The following is a 23,752-nucleotide window of genomic DNA, read 5'->3' on the forward strand; positions in this document are numbered from 1 at the left end:
CACAGTTCCAGCTAGCCAGCCAAGGCAGGCAGGCAGGAGCCAGGACTCCAGTCAGCAAGCCAAGGCAGGCAGGCAGGAGTCATGACTCCAGTAAGCCAGCCAAGGCAGGCAGGCAGGGGCCCGGACTCCAGCCAGCCTGCCAAGACAGGCAGGCAAGGACCATAACTCCAGTCAGCCAGCCAAGGTAGGCAGGCAGGAGCCAGGACTCCAGCCAGCTAGCAAAGGCAGGCAGGCAGGAGCCAGGACTGCAGCCAGCCAGCCAAGGCAGGCAAGCAAGGACCACGACTACAGGCTGCCAGACAAGGCAGGCAGGCAGTGGCAAGGACTCCAGCCAGCCAGACATGGCAGGCAAGGAGGGCCACGGTTCCAGCCAAGGCAGGCAGGCAGGGGCCAGGACTCCAGTCAGCCAGCCAAGGCAGGCAGGCAGGAGTCAGGACTCCAGTCAGCCAGCCAAGGCAGGCAGGCAGGGTCCCGGACTCCAGCCAGCCTGCCAAGGCAGACAGGCAAGGACCATGACTCCAGTCAAACAGCCAAGGCAGGCAGGCAGCAGCCAGGAGTCCAGGCAGATAGCCACGGCAGGCAGGCAGGAGCCAGGACTCCAGTCAGCAAGCCAAAGCAGGCAGGCAAGGACCATGACTCCACTCAGGCAGCCAAGGCAGGGAGGCAGGAGCCAGGACTCCAGCCAACTAGCCAAGGCAGGCAGGCAGGAGTCAGGACTCCAGTCAGCCAGCCAAGGCAGGCAGGCAGGAGCCAGGACTCCCGTCAGCAAGCCAATGAAGGCAGGCAGGGGCCCGGACTCCAGCCAGCCTGCCAAGGCAGGCAGGCAAGGACCATAACTCCAGTCAGCCAGCCAAGGTAGGCAGGCAGGAGCCAGAACTCCAGCCAGCCTGCCAAGGCAGGCAGGCAGGAGGCAGGACTCCAGTCAGCCAGCCAAGGCAGGCAGGCAGGAGCCAGGACTCCAGCCAGCCAGCCAAGGCAGGCAAGCAAGGACCACGACTACAGGCTGCCAGACAAACAGGCAGGCAGTGGCCAGGACTCCAGCCAGCCAGACATGGCAGGGAAGGAGGGCCACGGTTCCAGCAAGCCAGCCAAGGCAGGCAGGCAGAGTCCACAGTTCCAGCCAGCCATCCAAGGCAGGTAGGCAGGAGCCAGGACTCCAGTCAGCCAGCCAAGGCAGGCAGGCAGGAGTCATGACTCCAGTAAGCCAGCCAAGGCAGGCAGGCAGGGGCCCGGACTCCAGCCAGCCTGCCAAGGTAGGCAGGCAGGAGCCAGGACTCCAGCCAGCTAGCAAAGGCAGGCAGGCAGGAGCCAGGACTGCAGCCAGCCAGCCAAGGCAGGCAAGCAAGGACCACGACTACAGGCTGCCAGACAAGGCAGGCAGGCAGTGGCCAGGACTCCAGCTAGCCAGACATGGCAGGCAAAGAGGGCCACGGTTCCAGCAAGCCAGCCAAGGCAGGCAGTCAGGAGCCAGGACTCCAGCCAGCTAGCCAAGGCAGGCAGGCAGGAGTCAGGACTCCAGTCAGCCAGCCAAGGCAGGCAGGCAGGAGCCAGGACTCCAGCCAACTAGCCAAGGCAGGCAGTCAGGAGCCAGGACTCCAGCCAGCTAGCCAAGGCAGGCAGGGAGGAGTCAGGACTCCCGTCAGCCAGCCAAGGCAGGCAGGCAGGAGCCAGGACTCCAGCCATCTAGCCAAGGCAGGCAGGCAGGAGCCAGGACTCCCTTCAGCAAGCCAATGCAGGGAGGCAGGAGCCAGCACTCCAGCGAGCTAGCCAAGGCAGGCAGGCAGGAGCCAGCACTCCAGCCAGCTAGCCAATGCAGGCAGGCAGGAGTCAGGACTGCAGCCAGCCAGCCAAGGCAGGCAAGGAAGGACCACGACTACAGGCTGCCAGACAAGGCAGGCAGGCAGTGGCCAGGACTCCAGCCAGCCAGACATGGCAGGCAAGGAGGGCCACGGTTCCAGCCAAGGCAGGCAGGCAGGGGCCAGGACTCCAGTCAGCCAGCCAAGGCAGGCAGGCAGGAGTCAGGACTCCAGTCAGCCAGCCAAGGCAGGCAGGCAGGGTCCCGGACTCCAGCCAGCCTGCCAAGGCAGACAGGCAAGGACCATGACTCCAGTCAAACAGCCAAGGCAGGCAGGCAGGAGCCAGGACTCCAGTCAGCAAGCCAAAGCAGGCAGGCAAGGACCATGACTCCACTCAGGCAGCCAAGGCAGGGAGGCAGTAGCCAGGACTCCAGCCAACTAGCCAAGGCAGGCAGGCAGGAGTCAGGACTCCAGTCAGCCAGCCAAGGCAGGCAGGCAGGAGCCAGGACTCCCGTCAGCAAGCCAATGCAGGCAGGCAGGAGCCAGGACTCCAGTCAGCCAGCCAAGGCAGGCAGGCAGGAGTCAGGACTCCAGTCAGCCAGCCAATGCAGGCAGGCAGGGGCCCGGACTCCAGCCAGCCTGCCAAGGCAGGCAGGCAAGGACCATAACTCCAGTCAGCCAGCCAATGCAGGCAGGCAGGAGCCAGGACTCCAGTCAGCCAGCCAAGGCAGGCAGGCAGGAGGCAGGACTCCAGTCAGCCAGCCAAGGCAGGCAGGCAGGAGCCAGGACTACAGCCAGCCAACCAAGGCAGGCAAGCAAGGACCACGACTACAGGCTGCCAGACAAACAGGCAGGCAGTGGCCAGGACTCCAGCCAGCCAGACATGGCAGGGAAGGAGGGCCACGGTTCCAGCAAGCCAGCCAAGGCAGGCAGGCAGAGTCCACAGTTCCAGCCAGCCATCCAAGGCAGGTAGTCAGGAGCCAGGACTCCAGCCAGCCAGCCAAGGCAGGCAAGCAAGAACCACGACTACAGGCTGCCAGACAAGGCAGGCAGGCAGTGGCCAGGACTCCAGCCAGCCTGCCAAGGCAGGCAGGCAGGAGCCAGGACTCCAGTCAGCCAGCCAAGGCAGGCAGGCAGGAGCCAGGACTCCAGTCAGCAAGCCAATGCAGGCAGGCAGGAGCCAGGACTCCAGCCAGCCAGCCAAGGCAGGCAAGCAAGAACCACGACTACAGGCTGCCAGTCAAGGCAGGCAGGCAGTGGCCAGGACTCCAGCCAGCCTGCCAAGGCAGGCAGGCAGGAGCTAGGACTCCAGTCAGCCAGCCAAGGCTGGTAGGCAGGAGCCAGGACTCCAGCCAGCCAGCCAAGGCAGGCAAGCAAGAACCACGACTACAGGCTGCCAGACAAGGCAGGCAGGCAGTGGCCAGGACTCCAGCCAGCCTGGCAAGGCAGGCAGGCAGGGGTCAGGACTGCAGTCAGCCAGCCAAGGCAGGCAGGCAGGAGCCAGGACTCCAGCCATCCAGCCAAGGCAGGCAGGTAGGCAGGAGCCAGGACTCCAGCCAGCCAGCCAAGGCAGGCAAGCAAGGACCATGACTACAGGCTGCCAGAGAAGGCAGGTGTCATGGTTCTATGTTTTTTGTTTTTGTTTTTTTGTTTTTGGGTTTCAGTATTCCACATCAAAACTTCATGTAGTGTACGGGGCATTAAAGTGTCACTGCCCAATCCCAGCTACCTATCCCTGTACATTACAGAAGTCACGGGATCTGGCCCTTCCGGGTGGGGGGGGCACTCTCTTACTTCCTGGCAGTGGGTGCTGGAGGGTGCTTTCCTAGCCGTTCCAAGCTTTTCAGGTTTGAATCGGTCCCGGGAACTCTCTCTCCCTCTCTCATCTTGTCTGATTTATTAATCTCAATTCCAATTAAATTGTATCTATTGTGTTATCTTGTATTCCGATATTATAATAAAATAAGTTTTCCTCCATAGATTGTTGCCGCTGTTCTTTTCCTCCCTTCCTTCCTTCCCTTTTTGTGGGACTGGGGTGGGGGGGGGAGGGCAGAGGCCTGTCGCCCCTGTCACGGACATAGATTGATATGGTCAAATCCGTGACAGATTTTTGGCGCCCAACATGGGGCGACTGCTTTTTAGCTTTTTGAACGAATCTCTTTTTCTCTCTGCTCTTAGAGAGCTTCGTTAGGGAGCATTATCAGTAGTTCAGGTTTCTGTGCTGGAAAACCTGACCTTGAAAGATTAGGCGTACTGCCAGTGTTCTGGCATATTTGTAAACTTTGAGCACTACTTAGTCTGGGTAGTGCCTTTTTTTTTTTTTTTTTCTCTCCTCTTGTTAGCTTCAATTCATTAACCCTTTTTTAGCAAGCACCAGCGATGAACCCACTCGTTATCGTGGGGGTGCTGGGTAAAGGATTAAAAGCAATGGTGTTAGTCACAACCTACTGGCCAATAATCCAGCTCATAATTATGTGTTGTGGAATTGCAACCATATATAGGTACCTAATGACACTGATGGAGACACCTATGTTTTACCTATTTGCAATGTGGTATGATTTGAACTTTGACATCTACATCCCAGAAGGAATGGCTAATTTCTCAAACAACTACATCCCAAATGGAATAGCTAATTTTACAAACAACACGATGTTCAGACCAGTCTCCGGGTTTTCTTCTTGGTTTGTCAAACGTTTTTTGAATCCTGAATTAATAGTCATGTTGGTGTGCGTGTCATCAATTCTCCTGAATGTATTCCAATTCATTTGTAATAAGGGAAAGGAGTCTCTTCCGAAACTAGAGAATGATGATTGGCAGGGAATATGGAGAGGTTTAGGAAAGGTTTTAGAAGCATGGGGACCCGCAGTGTCATGGGATTTTACTCTTGAACACCTGTGGGATCCTGAGAAACTAAGCCAGTATTTGAGTCAGGGACTATGCGGCTTACATAAATCTAAGGAGGTACAACTTATTTGGGGTTTGGCTTGTGCTTACCGTGCCCTATATAATACCATTCTGGAGAGAGAGAGTTTCCGAGCTGAGGTCCAAGCCAAAGGGGAAAATCCCCAAGTCAAATCTAATCAATCACAGGAGACACCAGTAACAATACCAGTTGCTCCTGTGGAGGGCAAGAAATGGAAACGAGTGTCTTCGCGTCTTGAACGAAAAAGAGAAGAGGAGGAGGAGGAGGAGGAAGATCCAGGCGAGGGGCCCTCCTCAGAACCACCACCATCGCAAAAGGCAAAAGCGAAAACTAAGAGACATGCAGAAGAGAGTGATGAAGAGGAAGTCTCTATTACTACTCGCCGGCCTCTAAAGATGACTGAAATCCAAGGTTCAAGAAAGGAGTTTACACGGCGCCCGAATGAAAGTCTTGTTTCCTGGTTGGTTCGCTGTTGGGACAGTGGGGCCCATAGCTTGTCTCTGGATGGTAATGAAGCTCGCCAACTAGGTGCCATTGCCAGAGATCCAGCTATTGATAGAGGAATTAGTCGGTGTTCGGATGAGGCTGCCTCCCTCTGGGAACGAGTGTTAATAGCCGTGAAGGAAAAGTATCCCTTCAAAAATGGCTTGAAGATTGCAATGAAAAAATGGGATACAGTTGAAAAGGGTATCCAGTATTTGAGGGAAATAGGCGTGGTGGAAATGTTGTATGACCCTGACTTTGTTCCTAACCAACCACACCAAAACCGCGACCCTGAAAAGGTGAGGACAACGCCTGAGATATGGCAGAAAATCGTGACAACAGCACCAGACAAATATGCTGCTACACTAATGTCAGCGTGTGACAGATACCAGGAACAACAGAGAACACCCTTAATTTATGAATTAATTCTTACGCTCCAAAACTACGAACAATTGCTGTCCCCAATTCATTCTGCCGTTGCTGCAATATCAAGAATGACGGAGCAAGTGTCTCAACTGATTAACCGTGACAAACCTGTAACAGTATCAGAGACGCTGGATGAAGATCAGGATAATCAAATGAGTCTAATGAAGGAGATGAAGGAGGTGAAGGAGACGGTGAAATTTTTGCGAGCCCACCTAACTAAAGACGATGAACCTTCCTTCTTACGTGCACGATCAAAAATCTCAGCTGTTAGAGGCAGACGCTCTCCAGCTCAAGTAAGGAATAATACACCGTGAATTACCTTATGGTATTACCTACGTGACCATGGAGAAGACATGGGGAAGTGGTACGGTCAACCTACTCCTGTACTACGAGCCCGGGTGAAAGAATTACAAGGCAGATCTACCACCAGTGCAGTTGCTCCAGTTACCACAGGTAATGAATAGAGGGGCCCTGCCCTCAGTCAGGGGGGGGAAAGGGATAATAGAGTATATTGGACTGTGTGGATTCAATGGCCTGGCACATCAGAGCCACTGAAATATAAGGCCCTGGTGGACACTGGTGCACAGTGCACTCTGATGCCCTCGAGTCATGAAGGGACAGAATCAATCCATATTTCTGGAGTGACCGGGGGCTCTCAAGAATTGACTGTGTTGGAGGCCGAGATAAGCCTCACTGGTAAGGACTGGCAAAAACATCCTATTGTGACGGGCCCAGGGGCTCCATGTATACTAGGTATTGATTATCTCAGAAGGGGGCATTTCAAGGATCCTAAGGGGTATCGATGGGCCTTTGGAATAGCTGCTGTGGACACAGACAACATTAAGCAGCTGTCTGTTTTGCCTGGCCTGTCAGAAGATCCATCTGTTGTGGGGCTGCTGCGAGTAAAAGAGCAACACGTACCGATTGCTACAAAAATGGTGCACAGGCGTCAGTACCGCACCAACCGGGATTCTTTGCTCCCCATCCATAAGTTAATTCGTCAACTAGAGAGCCAGGGAGTGATCAGCAAAACTCACTCGCCTTTTAACAGCCCCATATGGCCAGTGCGTAAAGCCAGTGGAGAATGGAGGCTGACGGTGGACTACCGTGGCCTGAATGAAGTCACACCCCCACTGAGTGCTGCTGTGCAGGACATGTTAGAACTCCAGTATGAACTGGAGTCAAAAGCGGCCAAATGGTATGCCACCATGACATTGCTAATGCCTTCTTTTCCATCCCTTTGGCCAAAGAATGTAAGCCACAGTTTGCTTTCACATGGAGGGGCATTCAGTATACCTGGAACCGTTTGCCCCAATGGTGGAAACACAGCCCGACCATTTGCCATGGGTTGATTCAATCTGTATTGGAACAGGGCAGTGCTCCTGAGCACCTGCAGTACATTGATGACATCATTGTGTGGGGCGATACAGCAGAAGAAGTCTTCACAAAAGGAGAGAGAATGATCCAAATTCTTCTGAGTGCTGGTTTTGCTATTAAGCGAAGCAAAGTGAAAGGACCTGCCCAGGAGATTCAGTTCCTAAGTATAAAGTGGCAAGATGGCCGTCGTCACATCCCGACAGACGTGATCGACAAAATCACTGCTATGTCTCCACCCACTAGCAAAAGAGAGACACAATCTTTTCTGGGTGCAGTGGGCTTTTGGAGAATGCATGTTCCAAACTACAGCCTCATTGTAAGCCCCCTTTATTATGTGACACGAATGAGAAATGAGTTTACATGGGGCCCTGAGCAGCAGCAGGCTTTTGAACAGATTAAACAGGAGATAGCCCGTGCCGTGGCCCTAGGGCCAGTACGAACGGGACAGGGTATAAAGAACATCCTCTACACTGCTGCTGGAGAGAACGGTCCCACTTGGACTTTGTGGCAAAGAGCCTCAGGAGAGACCCGAGGCCGACCCCTGGGATTCTGGAGTCGGGCATACAGAGGGTCTGAAGAGCACTACACTCCAACTGAGAAGGAGATCTTAGCCGCTTATGAAGGGGTTCGGGCTGCTTCCGAAGTAGTCGGTACTGAAACACAGCTCCTTCTGGCACCTCGACTGCCAGTGCTGAACTGGATGTTTAAAGGAAAGGTTCCCTCCACCCATCATGCTACTGATGCCACTTGGAGTAAGTGGATTGCACTGATTACACAACGAGCACGGATGGGGAACCTCAGCCGTCCAGGAATCCTAGAGGTCATCATGGACTGGCCTGAAGGTAAAAAGTTTGGAACACCACCAGCAGAAGAAGTATCACGTGCTAAAGAAGCCCCACCATACAATGAACTACCAGAGAATGAAAAGAAATATGCCCTGTTCACAGATGGATCGTGTCGTATTGTGGGAAAGCATCGCAGATGGAAATCTGCTGTGTGGAGCCCCACACAACGAGTTGCAGAGGCCACTGAAGGGAAAGGCGAATCAAGCCAATTTGCAGAGGTAAAGGCTGTCCAACTGGCCTTAGATGTCGCTGAACGGGAGAGGTGGCCAATGCTCTATCTTTACACTGACTCATGGATGGTAGCGAATGCCTTATGGGGGTGGTTACAGCAGTAGGAGCAAAATAGCTGGCAAAGAAGGGGTAAACCTATTTGGGCTGCTGAACTGTGGAAAGACATTGCTGCCCGAACAAAGACTATAGTTTTAAAGGTGCGCCATGTAGATGCTCATGTGCCCAAGAGTCGGGCTACTGAAGAACAGCAAAATAACCATCAGGTAGACCGAGCTGCCAGAATTGAGGTGGCTCAAATAGACCTGGACTGGCAGAACAAGGGTGAATTATTTCTGGCTCGGTGGGCCCATGAGACCTCAGGTCATCAAGGGAGAGATGCAACATACAAATGGGCCAGAGACCGAGGGGTGGACTTAACTATGGATGCCATTGCACAGGTTATTCATAACTGTGAAACATGTGCCATCATCAAACAAGCGAAGAGGATGAAACCTCTGTGGGAGGAAGGGCGATGGCAAAAGTACAAATATGGGGAGGCATGGCAGGTTGATTATATCACCTTGCCACGATCTCGCAATGGTAAGCATTATGTGCTTACTATGGTGGAGGCAACCACTGGGTGGCTTGAAACATATGCAGTACCCCATGCTACCGCCCGAAACACCATACTGGGTCTCGAGAAACAAGTCCTGTGGCGACACGGCACCCCAGAAAGGATTGAGTCAGATAATGGGACTCATTTCAAAAATTCTCTTGTAAATACTTGGGCCAAAGGTCATGGCATCGAGTGGATTTACCATATTCCCTATCATGCACCAGCCTCTGGTAAAATTGAACGATACAATGGATTGTTAAAAACGATGCTAAAAGCACTGGGTGGCGGAACATTTAAGCACTGGGAGAAGCATTTGGCAGAAGCCACCTGGTTAGTCAATACCAGAGGATCTATTAATCGTGATGGTCCTAATCAATCTAGTTCCCTACATACCGTAGAGGGAGATAAAGTCCCTGTTGTACATGTAAAGAACATGTTAGGAAAGGCAGTTTGGGTTCTTCCAGTTTCTGGAAAGGGCAAACCTCTTCATGGTACAGTTTTTGCCCAGGGACCAGGATCCACTTGGTGGGTAATGCAGAAGAATGGGGATGTCCAGTGTGTACCACAAGGAAACTTGATGCCGGGGGAGTGCAGTTACTAATTCTATGTATATGTATATAGCCATGTGTGCATTTTAATCATTTTTTGTTTGTTTGTATATATGTATATATATTTTAAGCATGATGTAACAATGTAGAATAAGGGGTGGAATGTCATGGTTCTATGTCTTTTGTTTTTTTTTGTTTTGTTTTGTTTTTGGGTTTCAGTATTCCACATCAAAACATCATGTAGTGTACGGGGCATTAAAGTGTCACTGCCCAATCCCAGCTACCTATCCCTGTACATTACAGAAGTCACGGGATCTGGCCCTTCCGGGTGGGGGGGGCGCTCTCTTGCTGCCTGGCAGTGGGTGCTGGAGGGTGCTTTCCTAGCCGTTCCAAGCTTTTCAGGTTTGAATCGGTCCCGGGAACTCTCTCTCTCTCATCTTGTCTGATTTATTAATCCCAATTGCAATTAAATTGTATATATTGTGTTATCTTGTATTCCGATATTATAGTAAAATAAGTTTTCCTCCATAGATTGTTGCCGCTGTTCTTTTCCTCCCTTCCTTCCTTCCCATTTTGTGGGACTGGGGTGGGGGGGGGAGGGCAGAGGCCTGTCGCCCCTGTCACGGACATAGATTGATCTGGTCAACTCCGTGACAGACACCCAGCACCAACCCCAGCTCACCTGGCCACTGCTCAGCCGCAGCTGGGCCCAGCTCTCACACACGCCGCAGCGCTGCTTCCAGTGGGCTCTCACAGGAAGATCTCTCCATGAAAGCACAGAGCTCGGTCTCAGTGTGCCCCACGCTCACTACAGCACCAGCTCTGCTCCCAGCTGGGGCACAAACGCTCCCAGCCCGGCAACCACTGTGACCTCAGCAAGTGCCTGCATCACCGCTGGGCTTTCATCATAGACAAAGGAGTGGTCACCTCCCACATCCAAAGTGTAGGGAACCTTGAAGTAAAATACTTCAAGGAAATTGCACACACAGATGGCATGTTTTGCTATTCTTTTACACAAAGCAGAAGGGCAAAATGGGAGATACGTGCAGCAGCATCAACACCCCACTTGCTAAAGGAATAGAAAGACAAATATCAAAAGTCAATACGTGATTCTGATACAAGGAGGGAAGCTAATTTTCATATCGCTTTTTATCATTTAAAACAGGCACTCACAGTGGGAAAATCGTAGGCCTCAAATTCTGACATAAAATAAATCACAGAATCACAGAATCACCTGGGTTGGAAGGGACCCCAAGGATCATGTAGTTCCAACCCCCCTGCCTGGCAGGGCCACCAAACATACACATTCAGATCAAGTTGCCCAGGACCCCGTCCAACCTGGCCTTAAACACGTCCAAGGACGGGGCATCCACAACTTCCCTGGGCAGCCCGTTCCAGGGCCTAACCACTCTCCTAGTAAAGAACTTCCCCCTAACATCCAACCTAAATCTTCCCTCCTTCAACTTCAACCGAGCTGCTCTCAAGGACCGCTCCTCCCAGCCTGTACAGGTGCCTGGGGTTCCTCCGGCCCAAATGCAAAACCCTGCACTTTGCCGTGTTGAACCTCATCAGGTTCACCCGAGCCCAGCCCTCCAGCCTGTCGAGGTCCCTCTGAATGGCATCCCTTCCTTCCACCGTATCAACCGCACCACTCAGCTTGGTGTCGTCAGCAAACTTGCTGAGGGTGCACTCAATTCCCTCATCGATGTCATTAATAAAGATGTTAAAGAGCACCGGTCCCAAGACAGACCCTTGGGGGACACCGCTTGTTACCGGCCTCCACCTGGACATAGAGCCATTGACCACCACCCTCTGTCTGCGGCCTTTCAACCAATTGCTCATCCATCGGGTCGTCCACCCATCAAATCCACTTCCCTCCAATTTAGAGATGAGGATGTGGTGGGGGACCATGTCAAAGGCCTTGCTCAGGTCCAGCTAAATGACATCGGTCGCCTTCCCTTCGTCCACCAATGCCGTCACTCCATCATAGAAGGCCACAAGATTAGTTAGGCATGACCTTCCTTTGGTGAAGCCGTGCTGGCTGTCTCGGATCACATGCTCATTCTTTATGTGACCGAGCATGTTGTCCAGGAGGATCTGTTCCATGATCTTCCCAGGCACGGAGGTGAGACTCACCGGCCTGTAGTTCCCCGGGTCCTCCCTGCTCCCCTTCTTGTATATGGGAGTGACGTGACCCTTCCTCCAGACATCCGAGACCTCACCTGACAGCCACGACTTCTCAAATATGATGGAGAGCGGCTCGGCAACCACCTCAGCCAGCTCCTTCAGGACCCTGGGATGCACGCCATCAGGCCCCATAGACTTGTATTCATTCAGTCTGAGGAGGTACTCTCGGACTTGCTCTGCCCTTACAGTGGGGAGGGATTTACCTCCTTGGTCCCCACATAGAGGTTTGGGGATGCAGGGTTCAGGGACGTGAAAAAGACTAGAATCCTGGCCACCAGTGAAGACCGAGGTGAAGAAATCATTCAGCACAGCCACAAAGCAAAGCCACAGCCCTGCCACAAAGGCTGGCTCATCAGCACCCATTACCACAGGAGCACCTGGCAACTCACGCAAAATGAGCCGTGCAGAGAAGACTGCTGCATTTCTTCTTCTCCTGCCCCAGAAATTTGTTTTCCTACCCTAAAAAGGAAAGGATAAAAAACCAGGCAGGGCGCAGGCAGGGCGCAGGCAGGGCGCAGGCAGGGCGCAGGCAGGGCGCAGGCAGGGCGCAGGCAGGGCGCAGGCAGGGCGCAGGCAGGGCGCAGGCAGGGCGCAGGCAGGGCGCAGGCAGGGCGCAGGCAGGGCGCAGGCAGGGCGCAGGCAGGGCGCAGCGCGTGCTGAACCTGCAGAACATTTGACCCTTCCACCGTTCCTCCGAGAGCAATCCAAACCTTCCATATCCACTCCTGCTTTCACCACTGTTCTTACCAAAGCCCTTTTATCAGCTGCGGCTCCTCCCTGTCCTCAGCAATAGCACTCACAGCACATAGATGCATCTCAGCTCCATTTCTTTTCCGCACCCACCCTGTGGGGACCGTGGGTTTCCCATCAGAAGGCTCCACACACACTGCCTTCAGCTCACTGAAAGGAGGCAGAACTGATGCAGTCGGGCTGTCCAACAGAAATCCAGCTTCTCTTCTCATTCCCACAAGCCTTCCAGCAGTTCAGTACACCTGCCCAGCAGAAGTACATTGCCATGCCCTGGATTCTCAGCTGTCTTTTCCACACACTAATCTGTCTACCAACAACGCACACACAGGATCCAAGAAAACAAACAGCTACACTCAGTGATAACCCAGCGCAAGGAAAACTCAGACACAGAACAACCCTAAGTCAAAGCACTACTTCTCCAAAACACTGCCTCAAGCTCCCCCTCAGCTCTTTTCTCAGAAGGCCACTCCTCTGCTTTTTCCTTCTCTTCCTCTGATTGCTTGCACTTCTGTGCAGCCGGAGCTTGGGAGAAAGCTGGGATGTCAACTGCACAGAACTGTCCCAGGAGCCAACAAACAGAAAGCCTGGGCAGAAAGACAGTGCATCAAGTCCAGATGCTTGTTGTGTACCTGTACATGTCCTCGGTGCCTTCTCAAGCTCTGTCTCCTTCCCCAGCCTTTCTGCATGGCCGCACTGCACTGGATGGCTACTGGTGTCAGCTTGTGGCAGGGAGAAAGCAAGAAGCACTTGAAGAGCGACTCTTTGGAGGAAGATTTTGGCACAGTCACACAATTCAATTGCCTGTCCTGCCGCCCGACCCATCCTCTGATTTCCCGTTTCCTGTACAGTGGGACCCTTCTGCTGTCCTTCACAAGGTGTAACAGCACGCTCCTTGGCAGATTTACATCATGCTGTTTTGCCTGTGTGTGCAATCCTCGCTCTTTTCAGATAGTACTACAAGTGTGTAGCATCCCAAATATGTAATTAGCACCTGTCCATGTAATTGAGACTCTTGTCCTGGCAGTTATTTCAGCCTTTTGAGGGGAAGTCCCCTCAGGTAATGGTTGTGCTTCGATTACCTCGTCAGTTGCAGCTATTGCACATCCTGCCTTACTGCTGTCGTTGGCAGACCAGGTGTCTTCTGCATCTTCTGAAGGTTTGTCCTACAGGTCTGACCGGCTGGAAGGTGCAGCTTCAGTTCTTTCATAGCAGTCGTGAAATACTGCTTGTCCAGGAGCTCCGCTAAGGAAGAACACTGGGTTGACAACATCAGTTACAATTATTTCTACATCATCCTGCTCCACCAGGATGTTCTGGGATTGCAGGAACCTTTGGGGTGAGAGCCAATGCCCTCCCTTTACCTCCAGTACAGCAGACACAGCATGGGATATTCAAACTGTCATTCTTTGGGCTAGCATAACTGGAGTGGTTTCCTGAATCCTGAGCACTGGTGCAGCCACCGCCCTCCAGCGCCCGGCCGTCCCTTACTCACCTCATCAGGCTGCTTGGAGAAGAGTGCCCCTGCCCTTCAATAGGGTGCAAGGTTCGGGGCAAGGACTCCCAGGGCTCTTCCTCGTTTTCTATGCGAGCTGATAGCCCTACAGCTTAGGAAATAGAATCATAGAATCACCAAGGTTGGAAAAGACATAAAAGATCACCCAGTCCAACCGTTCACCTCTTACCAACAGCTCCCACTAAACCATGTCCCTCAACACAACATCCAGCCTTTCCTTGAACACCCCCAGGCTCGGTGACTCCACCACCTCCCTGGGCATCCATTCCAGTGCCTGACCACCCTTTCTGAACGCTAATACTTCCTGATATCCAGCCTGAATCTTCCCTGCCGTAGCTTGAAGCCATTCCCTCTGGTCCTCACTGCTAAGCTGAACTACGAGTAAAGGAAAAGAACCAGTGGACCTAACCCGCCTGGGGAGTTTCCTGGCTATGTCCCTGACCCAGGAAGGCAGCACACTTCCCAGTGGTTCGGGTCCAGTCTGCAGATGGGGCCCTGTATTCCTCCGAGAAGGGAGTCGCCCACCACGGCCACCCTGCTCTCTTTCCTGGCAGTACCTTTGGCCTGCCTGGCTCGCCAAGTGCATAAACAACCAGATCCCAGATGTCAATCAGTAAGGATACAGAGAGGTCAGGCTGGAAAGATCGTCGCATTAGACAGGGATAATCAGAAATGAACTGAGAGCTTACCTGTGACCTGGGCTCGCGGGAAAAGACTCCAAGAGGGGCAACGTCCAGAGAGAGATCCTTCCCCAGAGGCAGTCGGTCCTTCAGTGGGGCCCAGGAGAGGCGCAGCCAGGCTGCAGCCCTTCTGCTCACACAGCTGAGGTGCCTTCACCTGCGCTCCCGAGGCTGACTCAGTGCTCGTCTCAGGGGATCAAGGAGAGGACGAGACGAGCCTGTATGGTGCAGAGCAGCTGTGGGGCAGGGATGGGGTGGGTGGTGATGCGACGGGGGAAGCGATGCTGGCGTGCAAAGTGTCAGAAAAACTGGGAAAGCATGGGACGAGGTGGAGAAAAAAGATGGGAAATGATGGGAAAGCAAGGGAAAAGAAGAGAAATAGGGAAGTGTGGGAAAAGGGGGGAAATTCTTGGAAGAGCTGGAAAAGTAATTCTTAAAAGCTGTGCAAAGAAAACACAGAAATCAAATCAAGGGAATTCAAAGCAAATAAAAGACAAGAAAAACAAATTAAAGAAAGAAAAGAAGAAGTGAGAGAGCATCACAAAGCAAAGCAGACAAAAGCAAAGCTGAGAAAAAAAACAAAAACAGACAAGCAAAGCAAAGCAATGAAAAGAAAAAAAAGCAACACAAAGCAAAGAAGCATAAAGAAAAAAGCAAACCAAAGCAAAGACGAGGAAAAAAGAAAGAAAACACAGAAAACAACAAGGAAAGAAAAAGCAAATAGGAAAGAAAACCATGGCATAGCAAAGGAAACTACAGCAAAGCACAGCAAAGCATAGAAGAAAAAAACAAAGGCAACGGGAGGATTCTGGGAACTAGCAGACAGGAGGAGGAAGCGAGGCAGAAGGCCAGGCTGTGTCTGCGTGTCCGTCTCGCTGTTTCTCCCAGCTCAGCACTGACTGGGCAGCCTGCTGGACTACTGCTTCTGAGCCACCAGGAGATTCAGTGCAGACAGACACGTGGACGTGAAACCCTGCAGGCTGGAACAGCACAGAGCAGGTGTGTTCCACCAGCCATGCACAACCGCCCTGGTGCCACGGGCACAGCTCCCCCAGAGCTGCACGCCATCAGCAAGAAGCGGGACTCAGATACAGGCTGAACTAACTCATGACCCGTCATTTTCCAGGCATTCACAGCCATATTCATTACGTTCCTGAGAGTTCATTAGCATGCAGACCCTCCCCCCATCGCGCCTGCATCGTGGGGGGAAGATTTGTGGTTTCCATCACAAAGGCTCCTGGTCTTCCTGGCTGCAAACTTCTGACCCTGCAGGAGGAGCAGCCCCCAGGCCCTGTGCACATCTCTCACCTCCCTGCCACACGTCCTCAGGCTGTTCTCAAACCCTGATCTGCATGGCCTTCATCCCTCTCGCTATCCCACACCCAGTGTCTGCCATCCCTTACTTTGCTAACAACCTCCACATCCTTGCCTCTGTAAGCTATCTCTAACTACCCCTATCCTCAGCCCCTGTGAAGTCCTTTTCTCACCTTTCACTTCCTACTGTGGGGCCCTCCTCCCATCCTTCAGACTAAAGTGCAGTGAGGACACTGGCAAGAAGGCAGAGCAGAAATGGAGTTTAGATGCAGGAATGAGGAGCAGTGAGGAGACAGAAGAAAGAAGAACAGAAGTGGAGTGCAGATAGAGAAGGAAGAGTAGTGAGAACAGACACAAAAGCAGAAGTGTAGATGCAGAATAAAGAGCAGTGAGGAAACAAAAAAAGCAGCATCGTAACAGGAATGCAGATGCAGATGAAAGAAGCGAATTCACGGCAAAGAAAACAGCAGAAGAGTTTAGATGCAGAAGAAAGAAACGAATCACAGAACTGTAGGCGTTGGAAGGGACCTCTAGAGATCATTGAGACCAACCCCCTGCCAAAGCAGGTTCCCCACACCAGGTCGCACAGGTTTGAAGAGAAAAGGAATAAAGAACAGCAGAAGAGGGGTAGTAATGCAGAAAAAAGAGGAGTGAGGATGCAAGGAAAACAGCAGAACTGCAGATGCAAATGAAAGAGTGAGGATAAATGGAAGAAAGAGCAGCCAAAGTGGAGAGCGGACACAGAAAGAAGACGTGTGTGAACACAGGGAAGAAAGGAATGCAGACAGAACCAAGAGGAGAGAGGGAAGAAAAAGTAGAAGAGGAAAGCAGATATAGAAGGAAGAAGCAAGGAGATAGGGAAGAAAAAACAACAGAGGAGGAGAGCAGATGAAGAAAAAACAGTGAAAATCAAAGGAAGTAAGAACAGAAGAAGAGGAGTGCAAGTGCACAAGAAAGAGTAGCACACATACAAAGAAGAAAGAACAGCAGATGTGGAGAGCATACGCAGAAGGAAGTGAGGACAGAGGAAAGAAGGAACAGCAGAAGAGTAAAGCTGATGAAGACGAGTGAGGATGCAGGGAAAATACAGCAGAAGAGGAGTGCAGATGGAGAAATAGGAGCGAGGACACAGGAGGAGGAAGAGAAGAGGAGGACTGCAGCTGCAGAAGCAAGAGTAGTGAGGACAGAACAGCAGTAGAGGAGTGCAGCTCAGAAGAAAGGGCAGTGAGTAGACAGGAAAGACAAGCTACAGGAAGGGAGTGCAGATGGAAGAAAGTGCAACAAGGACAGGGGAAAACCAACAACAGTGGAGGGCAGATGCAGAACAAAGTGGAGTGAGAACTGATAGAAGACAGAAAAGGAGGAGTGCAGATACGGAAGAAAAAGGAGAGAGTAGACAGGGAAGGAAGAGCTGCAGAAGGGGAATGCAGATGCAAGTGGAAAGTGAATTCACACGCAAGAAGACAGCAGAAGAGTGCAGATGCAGAAGAAAGAGGAGGTACGAGAAAGGGAAGAAAGAACAGCAGGAGTGCAGGTTAAAAAAAACAGTGAGGATAAAGAGAAGAAAGGACAGCAGAACAGGAGTTCAGGTGCAGAAGAAAGAGGAGTGAGGTGACAGGGAAGAAATGAGAGCAGAACAGGAGTGCAGATACAGAACAAAGCAGTGAGGAGACAAAGAAAGACGACCAAGAGAGGAGTTTAATTATGCAGAAGGAAGAGGAGTGAGGATACAGGGAAGAAAGAACAGCAGAAGAGGAGGGATGCAGGTAAAAGAGCAGCGAGGATATAGGGGAGAAAGAAAAGCAGGAGTGTAAAGCTGATGTAGACAACAAAGGAGTGAGGATGCAGGGGAAAAACAGTAGAAGAGAAATGCAGGTGGAGAAGAAAGAGGATCGAGGGCACAACAATAAACAGCAGAAGAGGAGTGAAGATGCAGGTGAAAGAGCAGTGAGGAGAAGCAGTAAGAAAGATCAGAAGTGGTGGGCAGATGCAGACAAAACGGGAGAGAGGATAGGATAAAGAAAGCAAAGCTGAAGGGGAGTGCAGATGCAGAAAAAAAGGCAAGTGAGGATACAAGGAGGAAAGGAGAGCAGAAGAGGACTGCAGCTGCAGGTGAATGAGAAGTGAGAAGACAGGGATGAAAGATGATGAGAGTGATGCAGAAAAACGAGAAGTGAGGTTACAGGGGAGAAAGGACAGCAGAAGAGAACAGACGCAGAAGAAAGAGGAGAGTGGAGAGAGAGAAGGAAGGAAGAGCAGAAATGGGGTTCAGATGCAGAAGAAAGAGGAAGGGGGGAAGAAAGGAAAGCAGAAAAAGAGTGCAGATGGAGAAGACAGGAGAGAAGACAGGGAAGAAGTATGAGAAAATGATGACTGCAGATGCAGAGTAAAGAGCAGTGAGAAACTGGAAAACAAAGCAGCAAAAGAAAGAGGACTGAGGATTCGGGGAAGGAAGAACTGCAGAAAGGGAGCGTGAATGCAGAAGAACAAAATGAGTGAGGATAAATAGAAGACAGAACAGGAGTAGAGCAGCAAATGAAAGAGTGAGGATACAGGGAAGGAAAGAACAGCAGAAGAGGAGAGCAGATGCAGAATACAAAGCAGTGAGGATACAGAGAAGAATGAACAGCACATGTGGAGTGCATATGCAGAAGAGGAGTGAGGAAACAAGGAAGAAAGAGCAGCAGAAGAGGAGGGAGGATGCAAGGGAAAAAAAAACAAACAGGAGAGTGAGAATGCAGAGGAAAGAGCAGTGAGAATACAAGGCAGAAGGATCAGCCTTAGGAGAGTGCAGATGCACAAGTGAGGATAGAGGGAAGAAAGTACAGCAGAAGAGTAGTGCAGATGCAAATGACAGAGAGAAAAGGCAGGGGAAAAAAAAGCAGCAGAAGAGTGCAAATGGAGAAAGAGAGAAAAGAGAAGAAAACAGGAGAAGAGTGCAGAGACAGATGCAGAAGAAAAAGGAATGATTCTACAGGGAAGCAAGATGAGCAGGAAGAAAGAATAGCAGAAGAGGAGTTCAGATGCAGAAGAAAGAACAGGGAGGAAGCAGAGAAAAATGAATGGGAGAAGAGTGCAGATGCAGATGAAAAACAAGTGAGGAGACTGTAAAGAAGATCAGAAGACGTGGGGAGATGCAGAAGAATGGAGTGAGGACAGAATGAAAAAAGAACAGCTGAAGAGGAGTGCAGATACAGAAGAACGAGAAGTAGGGAAAAAGGAAAAAAGTCCAACAGAAGAGCAGTGTTGATGCAGAGGAAAGAGGAGTGAGGAGGCAGGGAATGAAGAACTGGAGAAGCAGAGGAAGAATGCAGAAGAAAGAGGAGAGAGGATAGAGCGAAAAAAAGAACGGCAGAAGAGGAGTGCAGATGAAGGAAGAGTGAGAATATGGAGAAGAAAAAATAGCCCAATAGGAGCCATGATGTGGAGAATTCATAGCCAGCTGAAGAGGAGCAAGGACAGAGGGAAGAATTACTCAAAGAGCAGAGGACAGCACAAAGAGAGAACTGCAGAGCAGATGAGCCGCTGCTGCAGGAGGATGAAATAATGCAGAAACAGGGCAGAGGAGTGAGGAGGAGAATAGGAAAAGAGCAGGAACAGGCAGGGGAGAACTGAGAGGAGGGAACAGAGGAGCAGGAAGTGCAGAAGGAGGAAGAGGAGAAATAACGGTGCAGAGAAAAGAAAGAAAAGTACAGGAAAAAAAATAGAGAGGAAGGCAGCAGAGAGGAGAAGTTAGAAAAGACAGAAAAGAGAAGGGAGGGAAGGGGTTTCAGGGAAGGGATTGCAAAGGTAGAAAGGAGGAGAAATAGACAAGAGAGAAGTTCAACCGAAGAAGAACTAAAGATAGAAGTGGGAAGTCACGTGCAGAGAGAAGAGGTGAGAGCAAATTCAGTCACTGACAGAAGAAGAAAAAGGAACCTTAGTAACTGTCAGTCTCTATTAAAGCTGGATTCTTTGCAGGACATGCCGTGGTTGTTCGGCTTTTGTTTTTTTGCATTGCTTGCATTCTTTTAGACAATTTAACAACTAAGAACGGTCAGGAACATTCTCAGAACGTTATTTGTGACGTCCCCTTAATCTCAGCTGCTCTGAAATACCCAACTGATACCAAGCGAGAGTCACCTCCTTCCAGGCACCCTGCAAATCCAGCTTCAAGTGTTTCACTTTTCAAAACTCACCTTCACGAAGGAACAAAGATGATCCCATACTTGGCTCAGAATCCTCCTCTGCCATCCAGCGCATCCATTTCCGAGCAGGACACCATCAGTGTGTTGTCATCTGTGCCCATGCCCTAACAAAGCAAAACAGCCACGGACAGCTGCCTACAGAGCCCTTGGAGCAATCCCCGACAGACACAGAGGCTGCAGGCGTCCGCACTCACTGACGTGCTGGGAGCTGATGTCTCTGGGCCCAGTGCACAGCAGCATTTCCTTCGATGCTTTCAGGCCTCCTGACAGCAAACCTCTGCTCCAAAGCATCCTTTGGCCAAGGAATTTGTGCCACGAAGCACAGCGCTTTCTCACCTGACCGCATCCATAAAGCATAACATCAGGCAAACTGTGTCATCCTCCCAAGTGCTGCCATTTCTACAGACTGCTGGCACTGCACAGGTAACAGCTGCCACTGACAACCAGGAGGGGCTTCTGTGGGGGCCAAGGCCAGAGGCGTGGCAACTGCAAACAGAGGCAAGAGCAGACACAGCTTTAAGTTACCTGAGAAACACAAAGGACTCAACCTAGTAAATCCCCACAGAACTGCTTACCCCATTCTGAGGAACAGGGCACACAAAAAAGCAGAGCTCCTTCCCTGCAGGCAGCCAGCCCTTCAATGAGCCTCCCCCTTAGGGAGGGGGGAACCAGGCTGCACCCCTTGGTCATGCAACTCAACAGCTTCCACTGCTCTCCACAGCACAACAGGCTTGGTTGGAGATCAAAGCCTGTGATGTAAAAAAAAAAAATAATACAAGTTTTCGTGCTTCTTTCTCATCTGTGTTATCTGACTGCTGTTTGAACCCAGTGCACTTACAGGGTCTTGCAAATGACAGCTGGAAGCAGCTCCATACAGCACGCACAGCACCCTGCAAGCTCCAGGTGAGTGACAGCAGCCAAGGAGGCCTCTGGGCTCTGCAGGGTCCGAGTGTGGAGCATTGCACACAGGAACAGCTGAGCATCAAGCTGAAGGCACAGCTCCAGAACTAGCCAGCACAAAGAAGCACAGTGGCACAGCTCATTTCCCACACAGTAAGAGCCGTGACGAAAATGCAGATCTGTTCAGCTTTCCTCTCCTGTCCCTGCCTTCTGCCCCATCAGACGGGAGGAACGGCCATGCTTCCACAGACATGTTCCTCTCACAGCCCGCACCCCTCGGCGTGGAGCATTCCCGGCTGCAGGACACAAACAACAGCTCTTGCCAGGCACCATCTGCCAACTGCCATCTTCCTCTGCATATCGCTCCTAGTCATTAGTTGAGAAAACACGATCCTGTTGGCAAACTTTGCTCGTTATACACTCATTAGAAAACCAAAAGCAGCTCCATCCCAAAAGTTATCCACTTCCACAGTGCTAGGACTCCCATTTAGCACGCACGCTGCGGTTTTCAGCCTAGGCTTTTAGAAACAAAGCCAGAAAATTCCACACCGCTCAATACAAGCTATGCAATGATGAGAGTCACTCAAGCTCCGCCCAAAAGGGTGAAAAGCAGCATCAAAATATCTGAAGGAAGGGGGGACGATGAAGGAAGGCAGCACTGCAGAGAAGTCAGGAGAACACCTCTGCTTTCCGGGATCAGGCGGCCAGCGGAGCCTCTCTTCCCCCAGCAGAGACGCCTGCAGGCTGAGGGGCACACGCTCACTTTGCTCAGTGCTGCCCCGAGAAAGTCAGACGGCTCTATGGAGCTGCTCTCTAACTGCTCAGACAGTGTGGGCAGGGCCAGGATTGGTGCGTCCATTGCTTCTGTACCCTGCAGCATTCCCTGATGGAGCTGTGGGAGTTCTGACCCAGCGCCGCCAGTGGAATAACGAGGAGGTGGTGGGATAACGAGGAGGTGGTGCAGTGGCTCACTGGGTGCTGCTGGACAAATCAGGCCATGCGCTCCTTGTGAATGCAAAACTCCAATTGTTTATTGATGGATTGAATCCAGAGTGAGAGTTGGGCTGCTGCCACAAAGCCGCTGCCTGCTGATGCTCCTCCGTTCAGTCCTTCAGCTGCAGCTTCTCCATCATCTCCACAAGGCTGTTTATGGTGGAGAACTGGAAAGAAACAAGGCAAGTGTCAAAGCAGGACACCGCTTCCCCCAGTATTCCACAACCCCCTTCACGTCTGACAGACAGAGAACAAGAGCCGTGTCTGTGCTTGCCAAGGACTCACCTCTGCATGTGCAGCAGCAGCTCTGAGAGCAGCCTTCTTCATTTCTGCTCTCCTCTCTTTCTGTCGTCGTCGTCTTTCTATAGAGCAAGAGAAGAGAAATTCAGTTTGTCAATAGCAAAACCACGGAAACACGGGTACCACGAAAACAGACTGGGAAATCTCTCAGGAACGGGTATTTGCAGTGGGACGAGCAGAAGGCCAGCATGGATTTCATGGGAAAAGATAGGATTACACATTCTGGCACATCCTTTGGACTTGGTAGCCTTCTACTCTTTTCCCCTCCCTGCAGAAGGGAAGAAAAAGCAAAGCAAACCCCAGGCAGACTCCACGTGCTTGACAAGGGAAGCACCTCACCAGGGCAGCTGCAGCACCTTCTTACCTCTTCGCTTTGAGGTCCGGAACCGCTCGGTCGGCACTGGGGCAGGCCCAGGCTGTGCTGATGGAGCTGGCACAGCACCTCTGCTCTGATGAGGGCTCTGAGCCTTCTCCCCATTGTGCTCCACTTTCACTTGTTTGTTGGCAGGACCCAGCTCTGCCTTCTGCTCCTCCTCTTCCACTGCCTTGTGCTTTCTTGCGACCATGATCTTGGAGAGGGAGCAGTTGGCAACTGCAGGAGCAGCTGTTCCCCCTCTGCTGGGACCTGCTGCTTCAGGAAGCCCTCCAGCCTGGAGAGGAGTTTTCATGGAGATTTCGCCATTTGGCTCAGCACCTCTCCCTGTTAGAAACAAGAAAGGGGAAGCAGCAACATTTAAGGAGTCCAGCACTACATTCAGTCTGCAAAATAGGCCACGATACTAGGAAATCTCATCTCCAGTCTCCACAGCAATGCACCTTAGGATCTTGGGTGAACTGTGGGCTTGCATTGTCAACTGGGACAGGAAAGGTAATTGTAATCCCCAGGGATTAAGACCTCAAGCAACATGCAATGACAACAGGCCCAGGAAAGGGCAGACAGAAAGCCTAACTAGAAAGACAGGGCACCAAACCCAGATGCCTGCTGCGTGTCGTACCTCTCTTGGGTGCTGTGCCACTCTCCTTGCTCCTCCCCTGCCTCCCTGCAAGCCTGTTGTCATCAGCTCCTGACAGAAAGGAAACAAGACAGACATGAAGAGCATCTCTTTGCAGGAACATTTTAGCACAGCCAACCACAAACTTCTGCTCCTCAAGCGTAGTTTTTTCAATTTGCCCTTCTGCTGCTACAATGGTCCGCCATTTCTGCAGTCAGCAGAGATCTGCAGTGCCCTTTCCCCTCTCCTCCATCACACGCCCCTTCACGCAGCCCTGTTTAGAGGCAGGTACCCACACCACAGCTCACAAGAGCTTCTTACCTGGGGAGGCTTTCCGTTTCCCCCCATGCCCAGCAGAATTCCATGGACGCGCAGGCTCCATCCCTACAACAACAGATTGAGTGTTGGTTTCCCAGGAGCAGCGCTGTCCTCTTAGCCCACATCCACCCCCCAAAACCAAAAGACACTGTTCTACAGCCAAAACAGAAACTGATGTTTAAACTGCAGGGCGCTTACACAAAGCATTACTGCTCTCATTCCTGCTCAGGTGGCAGCAGAGGAACCCAGCTCTGCCTGACAGCTCTACAAAACGCTGCACAAGTTGAGACATGGGTTTTTTGTCTCTGAAGGGAATTCATTCAGCTCTGAGCGCCACCACTGACACACAGACTTCTGTCTTACTGCTGCCATCAGCTGTCACTGTCAGCCTTCC

General features: G+C 51.7%; 1 protein-coding gene and 1 long non-coding RNA gene across 5 annotated transcripts in view; both read right to left on the reverse strand.

The window, feature by feature from the left end:
- Nucleotides 1-23,752, reverse strand: part of LOC125685995 (uncharacterized) — a 107,928-nt gene that overhangs the window by 69,700 nt on the left and 14,476 nt on the right. The window lies entirely within an intron of this gene.
- On the reverse strand, nt 20,224-21,072 carry LOC125686007 (uncharacterized). Its single transcript, XR_007373565.1, has 3 exons — nt 20,694-21,072; nt 20,431-20,604; nt 20,224-20,341 (listed from the first exon to the last, which is right to left on the reverse strand). It is a non-coding gene; the product is annotated as an uncharacterized LOC125686007 (long non-coding RNA).

Source organism: Lagopus muta, chromosome 30 (assembly GCF_023343835.1).
Source record: "Lagopus muta isolate bLagMut1 chromosome 30, bLagMut1 primary, whole genome shotgun sequence".
NCBI lineage: Eukaryota > Metazoa > Chordata > Aves > Galliformes > Phasianidae > Lagopus > Lagopus muta.